Below are 16,069 nucleotides of genomic sequence, written 5' to 3'. Positions count from 1 at the left end.
GTGCAAAGAGTTAAGATTTTTGATAGTAATAACTATTTTAAATCCTGAGGAAAGATAGAGGGAGCATGCAGGCAAAATTCCTGTACAAACTACTCATAACTTGCTCTTGTTTTTGGTTTTTTTTCATGTTTAAAGTCAGCCAGCCAGCCAAAGCCTAGAGTAGAGAGATTGTATAAGAATGAATCTACCTCACCCTCATATTTTCTTTCAAAATATATGTAGGTTTAATCCTCAATTGTCTTTAGCACTAATGAATGGTTTTGTTTTGTACCAGCCTAATCTTCATTATTGGCATCAAACTACTTTATGTTTTCTAGTGAACTGCTGTTAAATCAGATTTTGTTACTGTATCAACTCCTTTTTTTTTTTTTTTCCCCATAAAGAAGGCTAAATTAGCAATAATGCCTACAACCCTGAATGGGCCTATATTGAAAAGTACAATGTAGTATTAAAAAAAAAATCCTGGAGATAAATGAATGGCAGAATAAATAATTTATGCTAATGAAATTACTGCAATTAGTAGTTCCACAATGACCCTTTTAAAAGCCACAGCTGTTAATGTCAGGAAGTGCTGTCACCGCTGACCTTATCATAAGGGAAAGTGACAAATTGAAAATGCAGGGAAGACCAATCCTCAAAGAGGTCTGTTCGGGAACGATTAGTGTTTTCTGAAAACCAGTGTGAATTACAACCAGCTGCTCTCTGGCTCGGCGTGTCTCCCATGCTGTGCCATTTTGTTAAGCTCCGTAACAATAGTTATTTTGCCCCATTGAGACAAGTTGTCTCGGGCCACTTGCAGCTCTACCGGAACCCACTCCGTCCCTCAGTGATTTACAAATGAAACTGTTGTTAGAGGCTTCTCAGGGCTGCTGAGGAGAGACCTCTCATAAGGATCATGTGGAAGGAGGGTGTCTTTCGCCGGGCGGTGCGTGCGTGTCACAAACAATGGAAAAGGGAGAAAAGAAAAAGAAAAAAAGAAAAACTGAACACACATTTCAGTTGGAAGCTAAATGCTGCTTAAATCTGCATAAAATGTCTATTCCTGCTGACTAGCCTTGCTTTTACAAACAGTTTTTTAAAAGACGAATTTATGTTGCTTTGCTTCCGCTAATGATGTTCTGGTTTTTCCTATTTGTAAAGAAATTTGCCTCTGCTTTCCCCAAACGCAAATCATTCTTTATTTAGTTCTCCCTTTAATTTCTGTTTTTTCTGATCATAGATGAAATAAGTATTCTTCTAAACTAGCGCTGAAAAGGCACAGGAAAATAATGAGTTTTCTTACTGAGAAAAATGGCAAGTCTTTCTGCATCAACCTGATTGTAATATTAATGATGTAGGCTTAAAACATTTGACTGCATGAACAGCCACTCGTGAGCAATTTTCCCAAAGTTCCCTAAGCATTATTGACAATGCTTTGGTAAATTATGTGTGACTTTCCTAAGAGTTGGTGTAGCTCATTTAATTCATATTAATTGATTTTTAGGCTTCCCTTGATTAATTGAACTGGGTTCGTCTTGTACAGAATGCAATAAATAATCATTAAAATGAGGGAGATGTGACTCCACAAATGATAAAGTTTAAGTGTGCTAGAAGTCGTAGAGGACGAAATGGAAGTTAGTTACAGTGATGGAATTAAATGGGTTTTCTTAGTATTTCCCTTTTAATTTTGCATACAGTACTTCTGCTTAGACATATATATTAATTTATTCTATTAATATATGTGGATAGGGTCCTTTAAAATGAACAGAAATTAATTCTGGGGATTTTCTATTTCTTGTTTATCCTGGGAGAGTATACTCTAATTCAAAGTATTGGAGTAGTATCTTGTATTTGCTAGTTCAGTTTTCAACAAATTTAGAAAACGGACCTTTGAACTTTGGTCCTGAACCCCTCTTCTTGCTGTCAGAGGTGAATGGAGTCAGGCATTTTATCTCTGCATTTTGCTTAGAAACATGACTTAATGACCATCTGGAGCTGTTTTAAATGTGCCTGGCCTGTTTTGATTTTTACGTAGTATGTGAAGAGAAATTTCCGGTCTCCAGCTGCATTTTGGTCTCTGTGATGAGAGAAACCCCACGTGGTGCTGTGTGGGACCCAGCACAGGGCCACTGTAATGCTCTGGGGTCCCTTCTGCAGTGTGTTGGGATCTGCTTGCAGCAGGAGTTAGAGTTGGTGGTTTGATGCCTGGCTGGCACATAGGGAAGAGCCACCACTGTCACAGCTTGGGGTGAACCTGAACTCCATGAAGTCATGGACACTTTTCTGGTTAATACCCCTTGAAGCTGATAGAAGGTCGTTTCAGCACAGAAATGTTGCTGATTTTATGACACTTTGTGGTATCTAGGGGCTCAGCTTTTGGGAGCACTCCACAGTGGTCTAAATCCTGCCTCATTGCAGTTTGTTAGCCTATCTTTCAGAAGCATAGATAAACAGATATGGTACCACTTTGGAAATCTAAATTGTGGTGTCCAGTTCTGTTCAGACTGAAGTTGATGGCAAAAATGCACTTCACTCCAAACAGGAATTTGATGAGGTGTGTGAGGACCAGTGTGATTAGAGCAACTCTAATGTATTTCTTTAACCTACAGAGGATTTCTCTTCAACAAGAGTTCCAGAGGCGAAGTAGAAAATTCATAGAATATTAACTCTGCATATAGCAGTATAGTGAACTGGTTTAATCTCTGTTCCTAGTTTTTAGGAGTGTTTATTAAAAAATAATAAAGTATGGTGAAGCACTGAGCTTCTGTGGTGATGAAGACTTGATGAATGTCAGTGCAAAATTAATTAATTTGTGTGCAAAACCGTTGGGGAAGGCTCATTTTGCTTTAATGATTTTTTGCATGCTGACAACACTATATTTAGGGTAGACTGAAGAAGAGTTTTGGAAATGAGCCATCCATAGAAAAATTTATGGATATACTTAACTTACACAGATATAATTAATTTCAGAAGGATTTCTTTGTTTCTGTGTTTCCATTTGTTCTATTTCCTTGGGTATGTACAGCCACTCATGCAGGTCTCCACGGTTTATGGTGGTTTTATGGCTTCTGACCACACCAGTGTGAATGTCCTGAGTGCCAAGTACAATCATAACAAGAGGCAGTACAGTTGCACCACTCCAAATAGTTTTCTGGAGAAAATCATGCTTTATGATAACCTCTTACACAAAAAAAGCAAGAGGCTGTCATGACACATGGAGTAATGGCATGCAGAAGCTTTCTCCCAAAAGAGGGGAGGCAGCAGCTTTCCAGGTAAGCTGTGGAAGTCACAACCTTTTCTTTCATTCTTTATAAAGAATCTTTGTTTTATTGCAAGCCATCATCACCCTTTCATTAGACTGATTAGTTGTGGAGTGGCATTTTTGTGTTCCATTGAAACTGTCTGATTACTACTACTACTACTATTATTATTATTATTATTATTATTATTATTATTATTATTATTATTATTATTATTATTATTTGGGGGTGGTTTTTTTTTTGTTTGGGTTTTTTTGTTTGCTTGGGTTTTTTGTTTGTTTGGTTTTTTGTTTGTTTGTTTTTGTTGGTTGTTTTTTTGCATAGAAGCTCTTTGAGCTATTTAGCTGCCTTTGGAAAGAGGGGACAACCCCTTTAAGCAAGGGCGAAGTCTGGAGGGAGGGAGAGTGTAGTGGGACTACTGTAAAATGGTGGGAGGGAAACAAGTGCCATGGTAAAAGCAAAACCCAGGGAGAGAGAAGAGGCAACTCCATACCTGTGGGTTTTGTGCATGGCCAGCGACCAGCTGAGGGGTAATGAGAGCAGGAGAAACGTGTGAAGCCTTTCCATGAGGTATTGTCACCTGCCTGGGAGGCTAGTGCCACTTAGCCCCCAGTCAGTGCCTCTGCTTTCAGTTCATTGCTGGTTGATCAGCCCACAAAGACAGAAAGAAGGGGAAGCTGCTTGGAAGACCTTACCCCATCCCACCCACACATGTGTTCCCTAATCCCCTTGGCAAATGCTGAAGACAAACCACTATCCAGCAATTTCTTTATTAAAAACTAAAATTCTGTGTGCTTTTATGCAGATGAAATGCTCAGCTGCAGGCTGCATAACATTGCATCTTGATGCTGCTGCATGAGGTTAATAATGGGAGCTGACTGGCTTATTCCCACTTTGTCAGCTGACAACCTTCAAAAAAATGGTCAACAGAAAAGAGTGGCTGAGTTTTTAAAGTCTGTTTTTAATAAAGTGGCGCCTGCTAGTATATTATTAAAATGCTCTTTTTCTCTGATTTCTAATTTGATGAGGACCAAATGGTAATTGGACAATTTCATGTGCTGCATGCTGTGCTGGCTGACAGACCCACAGCTCCAGGCACTATCTAGCCAGGCACTTGGACACTGAGCTGCTTTTACCCTCCATTCTGGAGCTTTACAGAAGAATGTCAAATGAAGCACTGTCTAGTATTTTTCTTAAAGAAAAAGACAAAGTCAGCTCAAACAAATTGAAAAATAAAGTGAGGAGAGATTTGGGATCTCTACAGTCATCTCTTAAAACTCAGTATTACAGCTTTGTCAAAACAAATGATCAAATTTTGAAAAGTAAATTTGGTAGGTTTTGTAAGATTTCAGGAGCCCACCAAACCAGGAGACCCCTCAAGACCTTCCGTGTGATTGAAGTTTAAGCCCTCTAGTATTTGTCTTCCACTTTCTCTTATCAACCCTATCCAGATCAGATTAACAAGACCCCTATGGTTAAAATATATCTTGATTAGCTGCCAGACAAAATAATTGGTAGGTTAGCAGAAAAACAAAAAAACCCCAAACCATGCCAAACTCACAGTTATTTGAAACAGTTTTCTTATATGTGAAAAGATGTTGTTGCAGGATGTGTTTATATGAGTCTCTCAACTGGCAGGAAATGAGTTGCTACTTCAGCAAACTAACAGGTAGTTTTTGTTCACAGTCTCTGAGTGTGCCTTAACCTTATAGCAAAGCTCTGCTGGAGTTATCTGCTCAGAGTGAGTACCAAGCATTTTTCATAACATCCCTCTGCCTTTACGTCTGTGCCGCGTGCAGCAGCTGCGCCTCTTCTGCCCCTCTGAGACACCTGATTGCAGCCCCAGCCTCAGCAGCAGGGCAGGCATCTGAACATCTCAGGAGAGCTGGGGGGTCTGTGGTGGGTGCACTTAGGCTGTCATTATTAAATTATTTACCTCAACAAAATTCTGTCAGGTACAAACGGAAAAAGGATTAGACAATGCTTCTTGTTAGAGACTCACAAAACATGAATTTTGTTTTCAGTTCAGCCTTTGGGTGAACCATGCCTAATGACCTGAATAATGCATTACCTTTTGCCCTGTAGGTAGAAGATCTAAAATCCGAACTTGCTACTCAAGAGGCAGAACTGCAACTGAAAAATCAAGATATTGAAGCTTTGGTTGCTAAGATAGGGTTTCAGACTGAGAAACTGAGCCAAGAAAAGGCCATTGCAGATGCAGAGGAGCTAAAGGTCAGTCTAATTCTCTTGTTTACTGATGTTGAGCTATATTTAGAACAAAATAAACCTTTTTAGGTGAACAGTTTTGAACAACTTCCTTTCCAGGGAGCATAAAGTTTAAAGAATTATTATACTTACACGTGTAACAGCCTTTCACACCATGATTACCACTTGACCTTTCTTTACATTATGCCTTTTCCTAACCTTTTAGCTGTTTTAATGAGATGAAAGAACAATAAATACTGAGCTCATTCAAGCATTTAATGGATGTGGATCTTGAGAATCAGACCTATTTGTAATACAGTAAAGGTCAAAGAGTCATCCCTTAGCACTTCAGATTTCTAAAGGCTGTGAGACTCTAGGTAAATTGAACAACTCAATTGATACAGAAGTTCATTCCACCATTTTACAAGGTATAAACCTTGAATCTTCAGATTATAATAGCATTCCTGATAATATAGGTCTTCAGTGTTGAGTCTCCTTCTTTTTGCTCAGTTCAGTCTATCAGCATTAGTTATCAACATCCGTGTTAGAAATGCAGAGGCTCACATGCTTTACTCTTCACCACAGAATGAATAGAAATGCATAATTTCATCAGGAGTCTAAAATTTCCATCTACAGTCGTAAGCATGGCTTTTGAAATAAAGCACCAGCAGTATGGAGTGCTGTAAAGTGAAGTTCCTCTGCCTTTGAAGTCTGGAAGGCTTGTTCCAGTCTGGTATTTTGCTACAAAATCTCATGTGAGTTGTGTCATTGACCAATAGTGTAGAGAGAAGCTCTTAATTGACTTGTAATAGTTGTTAATGTCTGGTTTTGAGACATGGAAACTTCAAGTTTCCAAGGTTTTGTAGTTTCCAGATACTGAACAGCAGAGAAGATTGTCCTGTCTGAACATTCAAAATGGTCTCTCATTTTCTTCTATTTTGTTTCTTAAATACTTACCACCAGATGATATTTAATACCTTTCCAAAAACCTTGTGTCTAATCCTAATTTTATTGAGAGAAAAGCAATTTTTTATACTGAGATAAATGAAGACAAGATCAGGATCTTTATATTTCTCCAGATTATGCTAACTACAGACTTCAGCCTTTTGCTTATCCTAATCTCACACAAGACTTAAGAACAGCCATGAAGTTCCAAGTCCAAATAGTGCAATTAATTAAACTTGTGCAAATGGGATCCAACAACTCAACATCCTACCAAACACTTTTCAGTGATGCTTTTCCTGTATTGGTTCCATATGCTTCTGATAAATTTGGATGTTCAAGATACACCCTTAAGACAATTTTAATTACTTCATTAAGCAGCTAGGTGAAACATATAGAGTGATTATTGTGAGATAATCACATCTTTGGGCCACTTTGTTTCAGGGATGAAGTTCAGTGCCTGACACTAATGATTACTGTACTCCACTGTTCATTGCTTTGTTGCACTCCTAAAATGTTTTCATTGGAAATGAAAGTGTCATTTTGTGCTACATTAATCTAAAACTGTTTCATAAGGCTAACGATAGTTTCTAAACACTAATCTTCTCTCATTTTTTGTTACCAAAAACAGCCCAGCAAATGAGAATACATCTTCAGCTAAGTAATTTGTGAAGACTCTTCCTAATTGACTAAAATATGTCACCCTTTAAAAAATTGTTTTTGCTGTCCTGTTCTACAGATTTCAAATTGGAGCTTACAAGAGCTTTTTGAGTTTTACAACCTTAAGCAAGTCAGTACCTTGGAGGTATTGACTTGGAGTGAAGTATTACTTAAGAATGAATAGGTGAAGAATGGAAATCACTTTAGATCAGACTTATTAGGAAAAGCAAGATCAGTCTGGGTTCCACATAACTGTGGTAGGGCTACACACCTGTAATAAACAAGAGTTTTACTATGAGCATGACCCTGGTAAGGTTTTAAAACAGTGGGCAGTAAAACTGCTGTTGTTTTGCTGGCTTTGAATGTTGTCAGCCAGAGCAGCAGACCTGTGGAAGTGCATATGCTATTGTCTTTTAAAATAGGACCTACCTCTTTAAAGACAGAAAACATGCAGCTCATGGTGTAGGTATATGCATATATATATACTATATATATATATATAGTGTATATATATATGTATATATATACTATAGTGACACTATAGTGTATATATATATATATATATACACACGCATATGTGTGATAGTGACACTAGCTGAGGATTAGGAACAAATCATAAAAGCTACATCACAGAAAATGAGGGACATATTTAACTTGATTAGTAACTTGTCATTTATAATGTAATGCATATTGATTTTTAATATTTGTTATTTCCACAGGCAGTAGCTGTGTGTGTCCTATCTAATAAAAGTGTACATGGAAAATATGCCTGACAATTGTAGAAACAAGTTTTGTAAGGATATTAAAGTCTTACATAGGCTTGTTACTGCCAAGGCAGAATGCTTGATCCAAGTATTAACATCTTGATCACTGTAATATTTTCTTTCTCTGTAATTAAACTAATTTTAAGCAAGACCTGACAGGAAATGAGCCTGTAAGATGAGCATGAGGTACAAGAATTAGGATGAACCAAGTATAACTGACTGACTTCAGCCTGAGGCAATGTATCTTTAAAAGTGTGTATAATAACCTTCTAAATACACAATTCCTGATGATACAGATTGCCCTCCAGGTTTATACTCCCAGATAAATGTGCACCAATGAAATCATAATCCGCTTTTAAACAGATAATTAAATTGTTGCAGAAAGTTGTGGAGACACTCAGATTTCACGTAAGGCTGATGCTAACTGATGTAAAGTCACTGATCTAAGCCACTGTTAAGCCAAAATAAGTGTCTTGACAAAGCTGCTTGAACTGACGATTGTTTAATTTCCAAACCTGAAATTAAGTAAGTGCAGTGTTTTCATATAGATTATTTCCATTTCTCCCATTCCCTCCCTTGTTGTGACCTATGGTTTCAGACTTGAGGAATAAAAAGAAGGCAAATAGCAAAAGGTGGATGCTGGTTTGACAAATTTTGTATATTTCACTATACCTCAAAACTGGAGTGAATATTTTACTACTTAGGGAAATCTCCAGTGTAACCCTGGAGTCATTTACTTTTGGTATTTCCTCTAGTTATCTAAAAGAAAACCCTTTTAAGGAGTAGAAGGGGCAGTGGGTGAAAAAGTTCATGGGCCTTAAAATCTTAGCAAAAGGTCTTCACTCTCTTGTTTAGCTCCAGCTTTTGCATTTGAACCTAGATCATGAAAGACTTGCAGCTTACCTACTGCAATGGCACAGGCTACTGAGTTCCTCTCTGTGTTCAGTAACTCCTCACAAGTAACAGTCTACCCTAATGTCCCTCAACTTTTTTGTACAGACACCTTGCCTGGTCTCCTGTCCTGCATTGCTAGATAACACCCCATCCATCAAGCATGTCAGCCACACCACTCACTTTGGTATCATCTGCAAATTTACTGAGGGTGAACTTGACCCCACTGTCTGTGTCACTGATTAAGATATGAAACTCTTCTGGCTGTGTCTCCTCACAGCCTCTCATGCACCCCCAGCTTCACCAGCATGGCAGTACAAAAGGCAGAAAAGGCCTTGGCTCTGTGTAAGCTCTGCTCAGCAGTAACAAAAACATCTCTATATTATCAGCCATGTGTTCAGCACAAATCCAAAACACAGCCCCACACCAGTCACAGTGAAGAAAATTAACTCTACCCCAGCTGAAACCAACATCCTGTCACATAAAGAGGAAGGACCCTAGGATGGAAGCTGGAAAGCCACAAAACTGTTTATAAGAAAAGTCATTGTCAAAGGGACATTAGATAATACCTGAGATGAAAGAAGAAAATCATAGTTAAAAAAGAGAGTCAGAGAAAAACAAAATTAATCACAACTTCATTTTCTTGCAGCTTGAATTTAGGAGGAGAGCATATGACCCTGCATCGCTCTTTTCTGTGAACCTTTGGTAACAAACTCAAGCCAGCCTGAGCACCACTGGGATTTACTGAATGCAAAGCCAGGAGAAAATGAAAGGTAGAGGATTTCATTATCTCATTTTCCCCTAATTTCTCAGGAAAGACATAGATCACAAATTGTATATGTGACAGTGATTACTTCTGTATTTGGGGGGAAATATTTTTGATTTGTACTGAATAACATTTCTAAACCCATTAGTTAGCAGGATTCCAGTTTTACCTTTGAGATGAAAGCCAGATTTATCTTCTGTTTCTCAAAAACTTGAGCATTATATACACTGGAACTTCTCACAGGTTGATGACTCTTTGCAAGATTTAATCAACTATGATAAGGAGCATATTTCTCAAAATCATCTGAAGGTCGCTAAGGAACATTACTCGTAGGATCTGGATTTCAACCCCAATTATGTTCATACAAAATCCTTTGCAGCAGCTGGTCTCCGTGCCTGGGCCATCAATACAGTAAAATTCAGTGAGGTATGTATATATTATCGCTGAGAGCCTAGCCAGAAAGACACACCGGAGCCAGAGTTCTGGGTTGATCAGAGCAGCAGGGCAGAAGAACTGCCTTGTTTATTCTTCCTATTTTATACCTCTAGCAAGGTGACCATGGATTGGAGAGTGGGCATCCCCACCTCTTACCCACATTGGTCAAGAAGGCTGTCATTCAACCTCCCCTTCTCTTGGAAAAGGAATTCATAACAATGGCAATATTTACAAAACACGATCTTCTGTTTACATTAAGGAGCATGATGAGCTGCACACTTCTAATTTAGTATGAACGCTCAGAAAACTAGGAAAATCTCGTGGTGACGTATATATCAGCTCTTGAACTAGCCCTGATGGAGCTTTTGGTTAATGAATTTTTATTATTTTACTAGGCTCATCTTAGTGTTCTGGGAGCATGTAACAACCACCAGAAATAAAGTGGAAAGTGTTCAGTACTTGGCAGTATGTATGCATGTATTTTTAGTAGGAAGTGGGAAAAAAGGTGTAGCTGTCCAGGACTTTTCAATTGTCATTACGATGCAACAGTTGGGAAATATTCTCCAGATGTACATGTTTCCCTTGAAACATCCATCCTGGGTCTGGCTGTCTGGAGTATAAGACAGGGCTTATCACTTGTGATTCCCTGGAGCACCTGGCAGCAGGAGTTCTCCATTCATCCTAGCATTATAGCACACTCATTTAATTACAGAATAGTAAAAGACTTATCAATTGTAGATGACATCCACTCAAGTGTAATGCCTGTCTGATTTCCACCTGTATTCTAAAATCGTGAAAGCAATACATATAAATAAATTCTAGTTGGAGAGTAGACCCACTAAGGTTGCATTCAGTTCTGCTTAAGATATCTTTCTATAGACTATCATAAAATCTGCTGTAGTTAGTGATGAAAGAAATCATTGTCTGACTCACTGTTGTGTAGAAAGCTGGATCTAAAGCAAAGATATATAATGAAAGACTGCTAGGCTTATCTTAAAAGTCTTTCATCAGGAGTAATTTGTAATTTTTATTATAAAAATGAGACCAATTTCTTCTTTAATGTACCAATGTTGTATGTCTTTTTCAAGGTGTATTGTGAGAGAGCCAAAATGTTGTGTGTTGGCTCAGGCTAACACTGATTTAGCAGCAGCTGCAGGAAAACTAGAAGCCATCAGGAAAAATCTTCTTGTAAGTACTGCTTGATTAATAAGCTTCATTCTCTAACACCTTGAGCCCACTTAATTTCATTAATTTTTTTATTTCTTTATTTAAATGTGTTTCATTTTTATTGATTTTGTTACTATATTGTTCAAATATTAAAGACATGCTCTCATTAGGGATTATCACTATTTTCTTCACAAATGTACCAAAGAGCATTCCACAGTTTGGGTGGCAGCACATGAAGCTGCCAAAACAACAGAAATTCCTCAAAGCCATCTAGGCCCATTATAACCAATAGGCTAAAATGGTGGTTGATAGAAGTGACTGACTGAGAGTTCTACAAGGAATATATGCCAAGTTTTTATACCAGTGATGACCTACTGCAGTATAGCAATAAAATCCAGAAAGGGCTTTAGAAGCTCATGCTCATTTGTGTTAAAATTTGTCATTAAACACATGATAAAAGAAGCATCAAATCTCCTCTGATTTTTTGGAAGACCCACAAACACAGGTACACATGTGTGCACACATGCACATAGAAGAGGAAACTTTGATTAATCTTTTACTGTCAAGTGTCTTGTGAGTTAATGATGTAATTGAAGACCACACTTGTCATCAAGTATCTATTGAACTTCTGAGAGGGATTATTTGTTGTTTAAGTATGCATTTAATGGAGCAACTGCAGCACAAAGCACTCTAGATACAAAGACATCTTATGGTATCTTGAGAGATGGTGGGTGGAAGGAATTTCTGCTGCAAGCTAATCAACCTTACTTAGCAAAGAAATCTTCAAATGCTTCAAAACCTGTGATATTAATTAGGTTTAAAAGACTTTGACTTTGCCTCAGATCTTTTTGTTGGTAATATTTAGATCTGTAACCTCACAATTTAGGATACCAAGCAATGAACAAAGGCTGAACAAATCTGTAATGTGTCATTTATTCTCATTGTTTTCTCTTAAATTAGCATTTTAAAAGAATGACAAACATTCACTTTTATGCAAACTTTTGGAAGCCTGTGAGCTATGGTATTTTAGAATTGAATTCGTTATTTCAGGAATTTCCTGGTTTTCTTCCTGCTACTTTTATGTCCATTTTCTTCTTGTTCTGAAAGATATTCAGTTTTAATGAGTAAATAAAGATAGCTGTTTACCATTTGACTTTCTCTTCTGACCCCTCTGATCCTCACCCCAAAAATCCCATCAGCTGCTACAGCAGGTATTTTTCTTCCATGTGAAGCAGTCTTAGCCTTATGACCTTGGAGTTGCCTGTTTATATCAAAATCTGCCCTAATGAAGCTTGTATCCGTGCTAAAACACAGCTTCATGGAAGTATCATGGTTTTTTATTTCACACATCTATACTGATGTATGTCTGTTAAGTACAAACACTTTCAGGCCAATGTAGCCTTTTAGTGTTGTTTTAGGAAGTTGGGGATTTTTGGCTTTTTCTTATTTTTAATACACAGCGGTCACCCCTAAAACTCATGGAATCTTTTATTGTTTTAATGTGTTCCTCTGAAAAAAGCACTAAGACATCTCTGTTCCTTGCCTGACAGTATCTCAAATAACCTTTTCCTGGTTTGGGTGACCTTGCATTCAATCAACCTCCAAGTCTGAATCATCCTTTTTTTGCATTTATTTACTTCCCCTTTCCTCCCCTCATGCATTTTTCTGAGGGTTGTTAGCAGCAGTCTCTCTCAGCTATGGTTAGCTCCTAATAGGAAGAATTCTGCACTACAGGCAAAATTGCAATTCCTTTGCATTTTGCTGTTTTCTGTGTTAGGCCAATATTTGTCATACTGTCATTTACTATGAATATTTTTGCTAACCACTTTTTAAAATCCATATTGCATATTCAACCAGGATTCCCTTTACATGGTGGAAGGATCTCATTAAAACTGTTATTTTTATAACTGATTTATACCCTAGCTGATCCATCTGCTGAACTTTTCTAAGGAACTGTGGCTTTAATTTTTAATTCTCTAGTAGGTATTACTCATAACAATAATAAGCTTCAGAGCTCATGGGGTTGTTGAATGGATAACGCTATGGTAGATCAAATTCACTGTTGACAAATGCAAAATATTTCAACTTTCTATGAATACTTCTTGAGTATTCTTGAGTTTACTTATTAGTACCTTAGGGAAGAAGAAAACATGGCTAATCATGAAGAATTCAAAAAGACAGCCTTGAAGTTAGTCCTGTATTGAGTTGAGAATAGGAGTGGATTACCCCCAAAAATCCTTCTAAACTATACCATTTTATGATTTCAAAAGCAAACAGAAGTTTAGTTCATCCAGTAATATTTTACAAGATGAACTGCATCTGAACAATAAAAAGGAAATACCTGTCTATGCAGTGTGTATACTATATATGCTAAGATGTATCTGTAACATTTGAGGATGCATTATATAGTAAGAACTCCTGCACACATCACTCAGGAAAACTTGGTTTTGACTTGCTTCTTGTAACTGAATTGTGAATTAGTCCAGAAATTTGAAGATGCCAAGAAGAGATTCAGTTTTATTATATAAAAAATTTTTTTATAACTTACATAACTTACTTTATAACTTACATAATTCATGTCTTTATCTACCATTTCCTTACTGAGGATTGTTGACCAAAAAAAAAAAAATTAAGCAAATTATTCCTCTTGGGCATTTCTACACTTGCTTCTTGTGGTCCACATTGCATTCATCTCCCAGGAAGAATGTACAGTCACTGTTTTTAGGTGCTCTACTGTACAGCCTGCAATCACTTCACTTCAAAACTTCATCCTTTGCATAGGCCAGTGCAAAATATTGTCCATTGTAATGTCTTGCAAATTCCAGACAGGAATAGGATTCTCATCTAATGTGTCATCCTTTTTTTCCATTTGTGAGGTGATTGAAGTTACTGAATTCCACGAACTATTTATGTATATATATGCTATATTCAAACAGCTTCCATACACTTGTACTAACAATGACTTCTGTATCTATTGTACTGAGACCATATAATTTCTTGTTAATAGAGACAAAATATTAAAATGTTATCTAAAGAAAATATTTGAAATTGATTGAAGTAGGCTAGTTTTAATTACAAGTCTGATTTTACCTAATAGCTGTGTGGCAGACTGGAAATTATCAAAATGTCTCTAAGTGGTGCATAACATATAAAAGACATTGATAGCTTCCCCAGGTCTGGCAACTAGAAGGGAAGAAAAAAAGAATTGCAAGTTAACAAGCACCCACTGAAGGCAGAACTTCAAACAATCTAAGAAGCTTAGGAGGAATATTTTTCCAGAATTATAACAAGCTGGGAATGTGACACCTACTTTATAAAATGTTAATTCAAAAAGTTTCACCTATAGGAAATTATATGGCTGAGAGATGCATTTCCTCTGATGGTTAGTGGCTGGTTTTCTACCTGTGAAATGTTAGAGGAGGATGAGAGGCTGAGTTCAGTAGAAAAAAATCAGTAAATGTAATGAAGTCTGCAGAGTGGTGAGTACATGATCCCTTCCTGTCTTTTCACTTTGCACTCTGGGCTCATCCTTTTTCTCAGTCTAAACATGTACAACATGGTCAACAGTGAATAAATTTCTCTGCAGATTTTCATCCCTATTCAATGATCCTGAACTGCACTGTTGAGTGTTACATTTAAAATCAGCTCGGCTTCCTCAGCTGGAAACTTGCATTAATCCATATGCTAAAGGACATGGTGTGCAACATGCTGTTCATGGGGATGACTGTTATGTACAGCAGTAGCATTAACCAGAATTAGCTGATGAAAAGATGCAAATTCAGCATGGAGTACTGACATTTTACTGTCATCCATCTTTAGAGTTTGGATAAAATGCTGTAGACATATTCGGCAGCTTTCTTTGTATTTTCTAGGGAGTTTTGCATCTAGCAAAGTTTCAACAGTTCCATTTTTCCAACCATGATACTTCCTGATCTGATTGATTTAATTCTTCATTCAGTATTTTGTAATGTGGATGCCTGGCCTATGGAACCTGTTCCAGCTGGTTGATGTCAGACTTTTTAAAGGTAAGCTTCACTGTCTAAGAAGTCTGTGAAATTAGTATAAAGGGAAGGCAAACTTGTATTTTTTTCAGGGAAAAGAAAAATGAACCATGCAGGCACATCTTAGCAACAAGTACTTAGATTTTATTTACCTTAGCAACTGATAACCCTGTGTAGCCCATCAGCCTGAAAAAGCTCTTAGTGCTTATCTGAGTTGAGTGAGTAAACAGCTCAGAGTTGTGTCCATAAAAACAAGAATTCTTCTGATGTTAAAGGAAGGTCACTCTCTATATATGGACATTTTTCTGTGTCTGTCTCCCTGGGTTATCAGCTGACTGCATCCAGTCAGTGGGATTGCCCTCAATTCTTCAATTCATTTCTTGCCCTTTTCCCTTTCAGTCATTTATTTACCTGTCTCTTTTCCATCTTCCTCTATCAATTTTCTGAAGAATAAACTTGAAGGCAGAGCATCAGATGCTGGTGATCTCTGCTTCTGCATTCATGGATATTCTGTGCTCCCTGACTCATAACTCAGCTTCTTTCTGTTGGCAAAGAGAGAGAGGGAAGGAGAGTTGTGCATATTTTTCATGTGGAAGTTTTTGTGGCCTGCAATTCTCAGTGATGATAACCAGTGCAGCTGTTAGTAATCAATAACTTCAGTCCAGGCAGCACAGATTGACCTCCTTTCACTTCTCATGGCCTCCAGAATACATCTTTAAATGAGAAATGGTGAGGGGATCCACTGCCCCCACAGCCAATTTGCAGACAACAACAACTTGGGCAGGAACATGGATCTGCTGTGATTGTGGGGAGGCTCTGCAGAGTGAACTGGACAGGACCTGCTCCTCAGCAACAAGGACAAGAGAAAATGGCCTCAGGCTGTGTCAGAGAATGATTAGAGTGAATATTAGGAAAAATTTCTTCACCAAAAAGGGTTGCCAGGAAGGGTCACCACCCATCCCTGAAGGTATTTCAAAGGTGTGTAGGTGTGGCATTTAG

General features: G+C 37.7%; 1 long non-coding RNA gene across 50 annotated transcripts in view; it reads left to right on the top strand.

Annotated features, from left to right (window-relative positions):
* Positions 1–16,069, top strand: part of LOC134557645 (uncharacterized) — a 128,625-nt gene that overhangs the window by 71,186 nt on the left and 41,370 nt on the right. For 47 of the 50 annotated variants that reach the window (XR_010082174.1, XR_010082173.1, XR_010082171.1 and 44 more), the window contains 8 exons: positions 3,005–3,251; positions 4,926–4,980; positions 5,325–5,471; positions 9,351–9,474; positions 9,711–9,893; positions 10,991–11,090; positions 14,416–14,548; positions 14,942–15,094. This is a non-coding gene — a long non-coding RNA (uncharacterized LOC134557645). Of the gene's footprint in view, positions 1–2,952; positions 3,252–4,925; positions 4,981–5,324; positions 5,472–9,350; positions 9,475–9,710; positions 9,894–10,990; positions 11,091–14,415; positions 14,549–14,941; positions 15,095–16,069 lie in introns of all 50 variants that reach the window. The other 3 variants (XR_010082138.1, XR_010082134.1, XR_010082130.1) reach the window with 2 other exon arrangements.

This window comes from Prinia subflava, chromosome 1 (genome assembly GCF_021018805.1).
Source record: "Prinia subflava isolate CZ2003 ecotype Zambia chromosome 1, Cam_Psub_1.2, whole genome shotgun sequence".
Lineage (NCBI taxonomy): Eukaryota > Metazoa > Chordata > Aves > Passeriformes > Cisticolidae > Prinia > Prinia subflava.
Note: the sequence above shows the minus strand (reverse complement) of the source record. Positions and strands in the feature narration are given on the sequence as shown.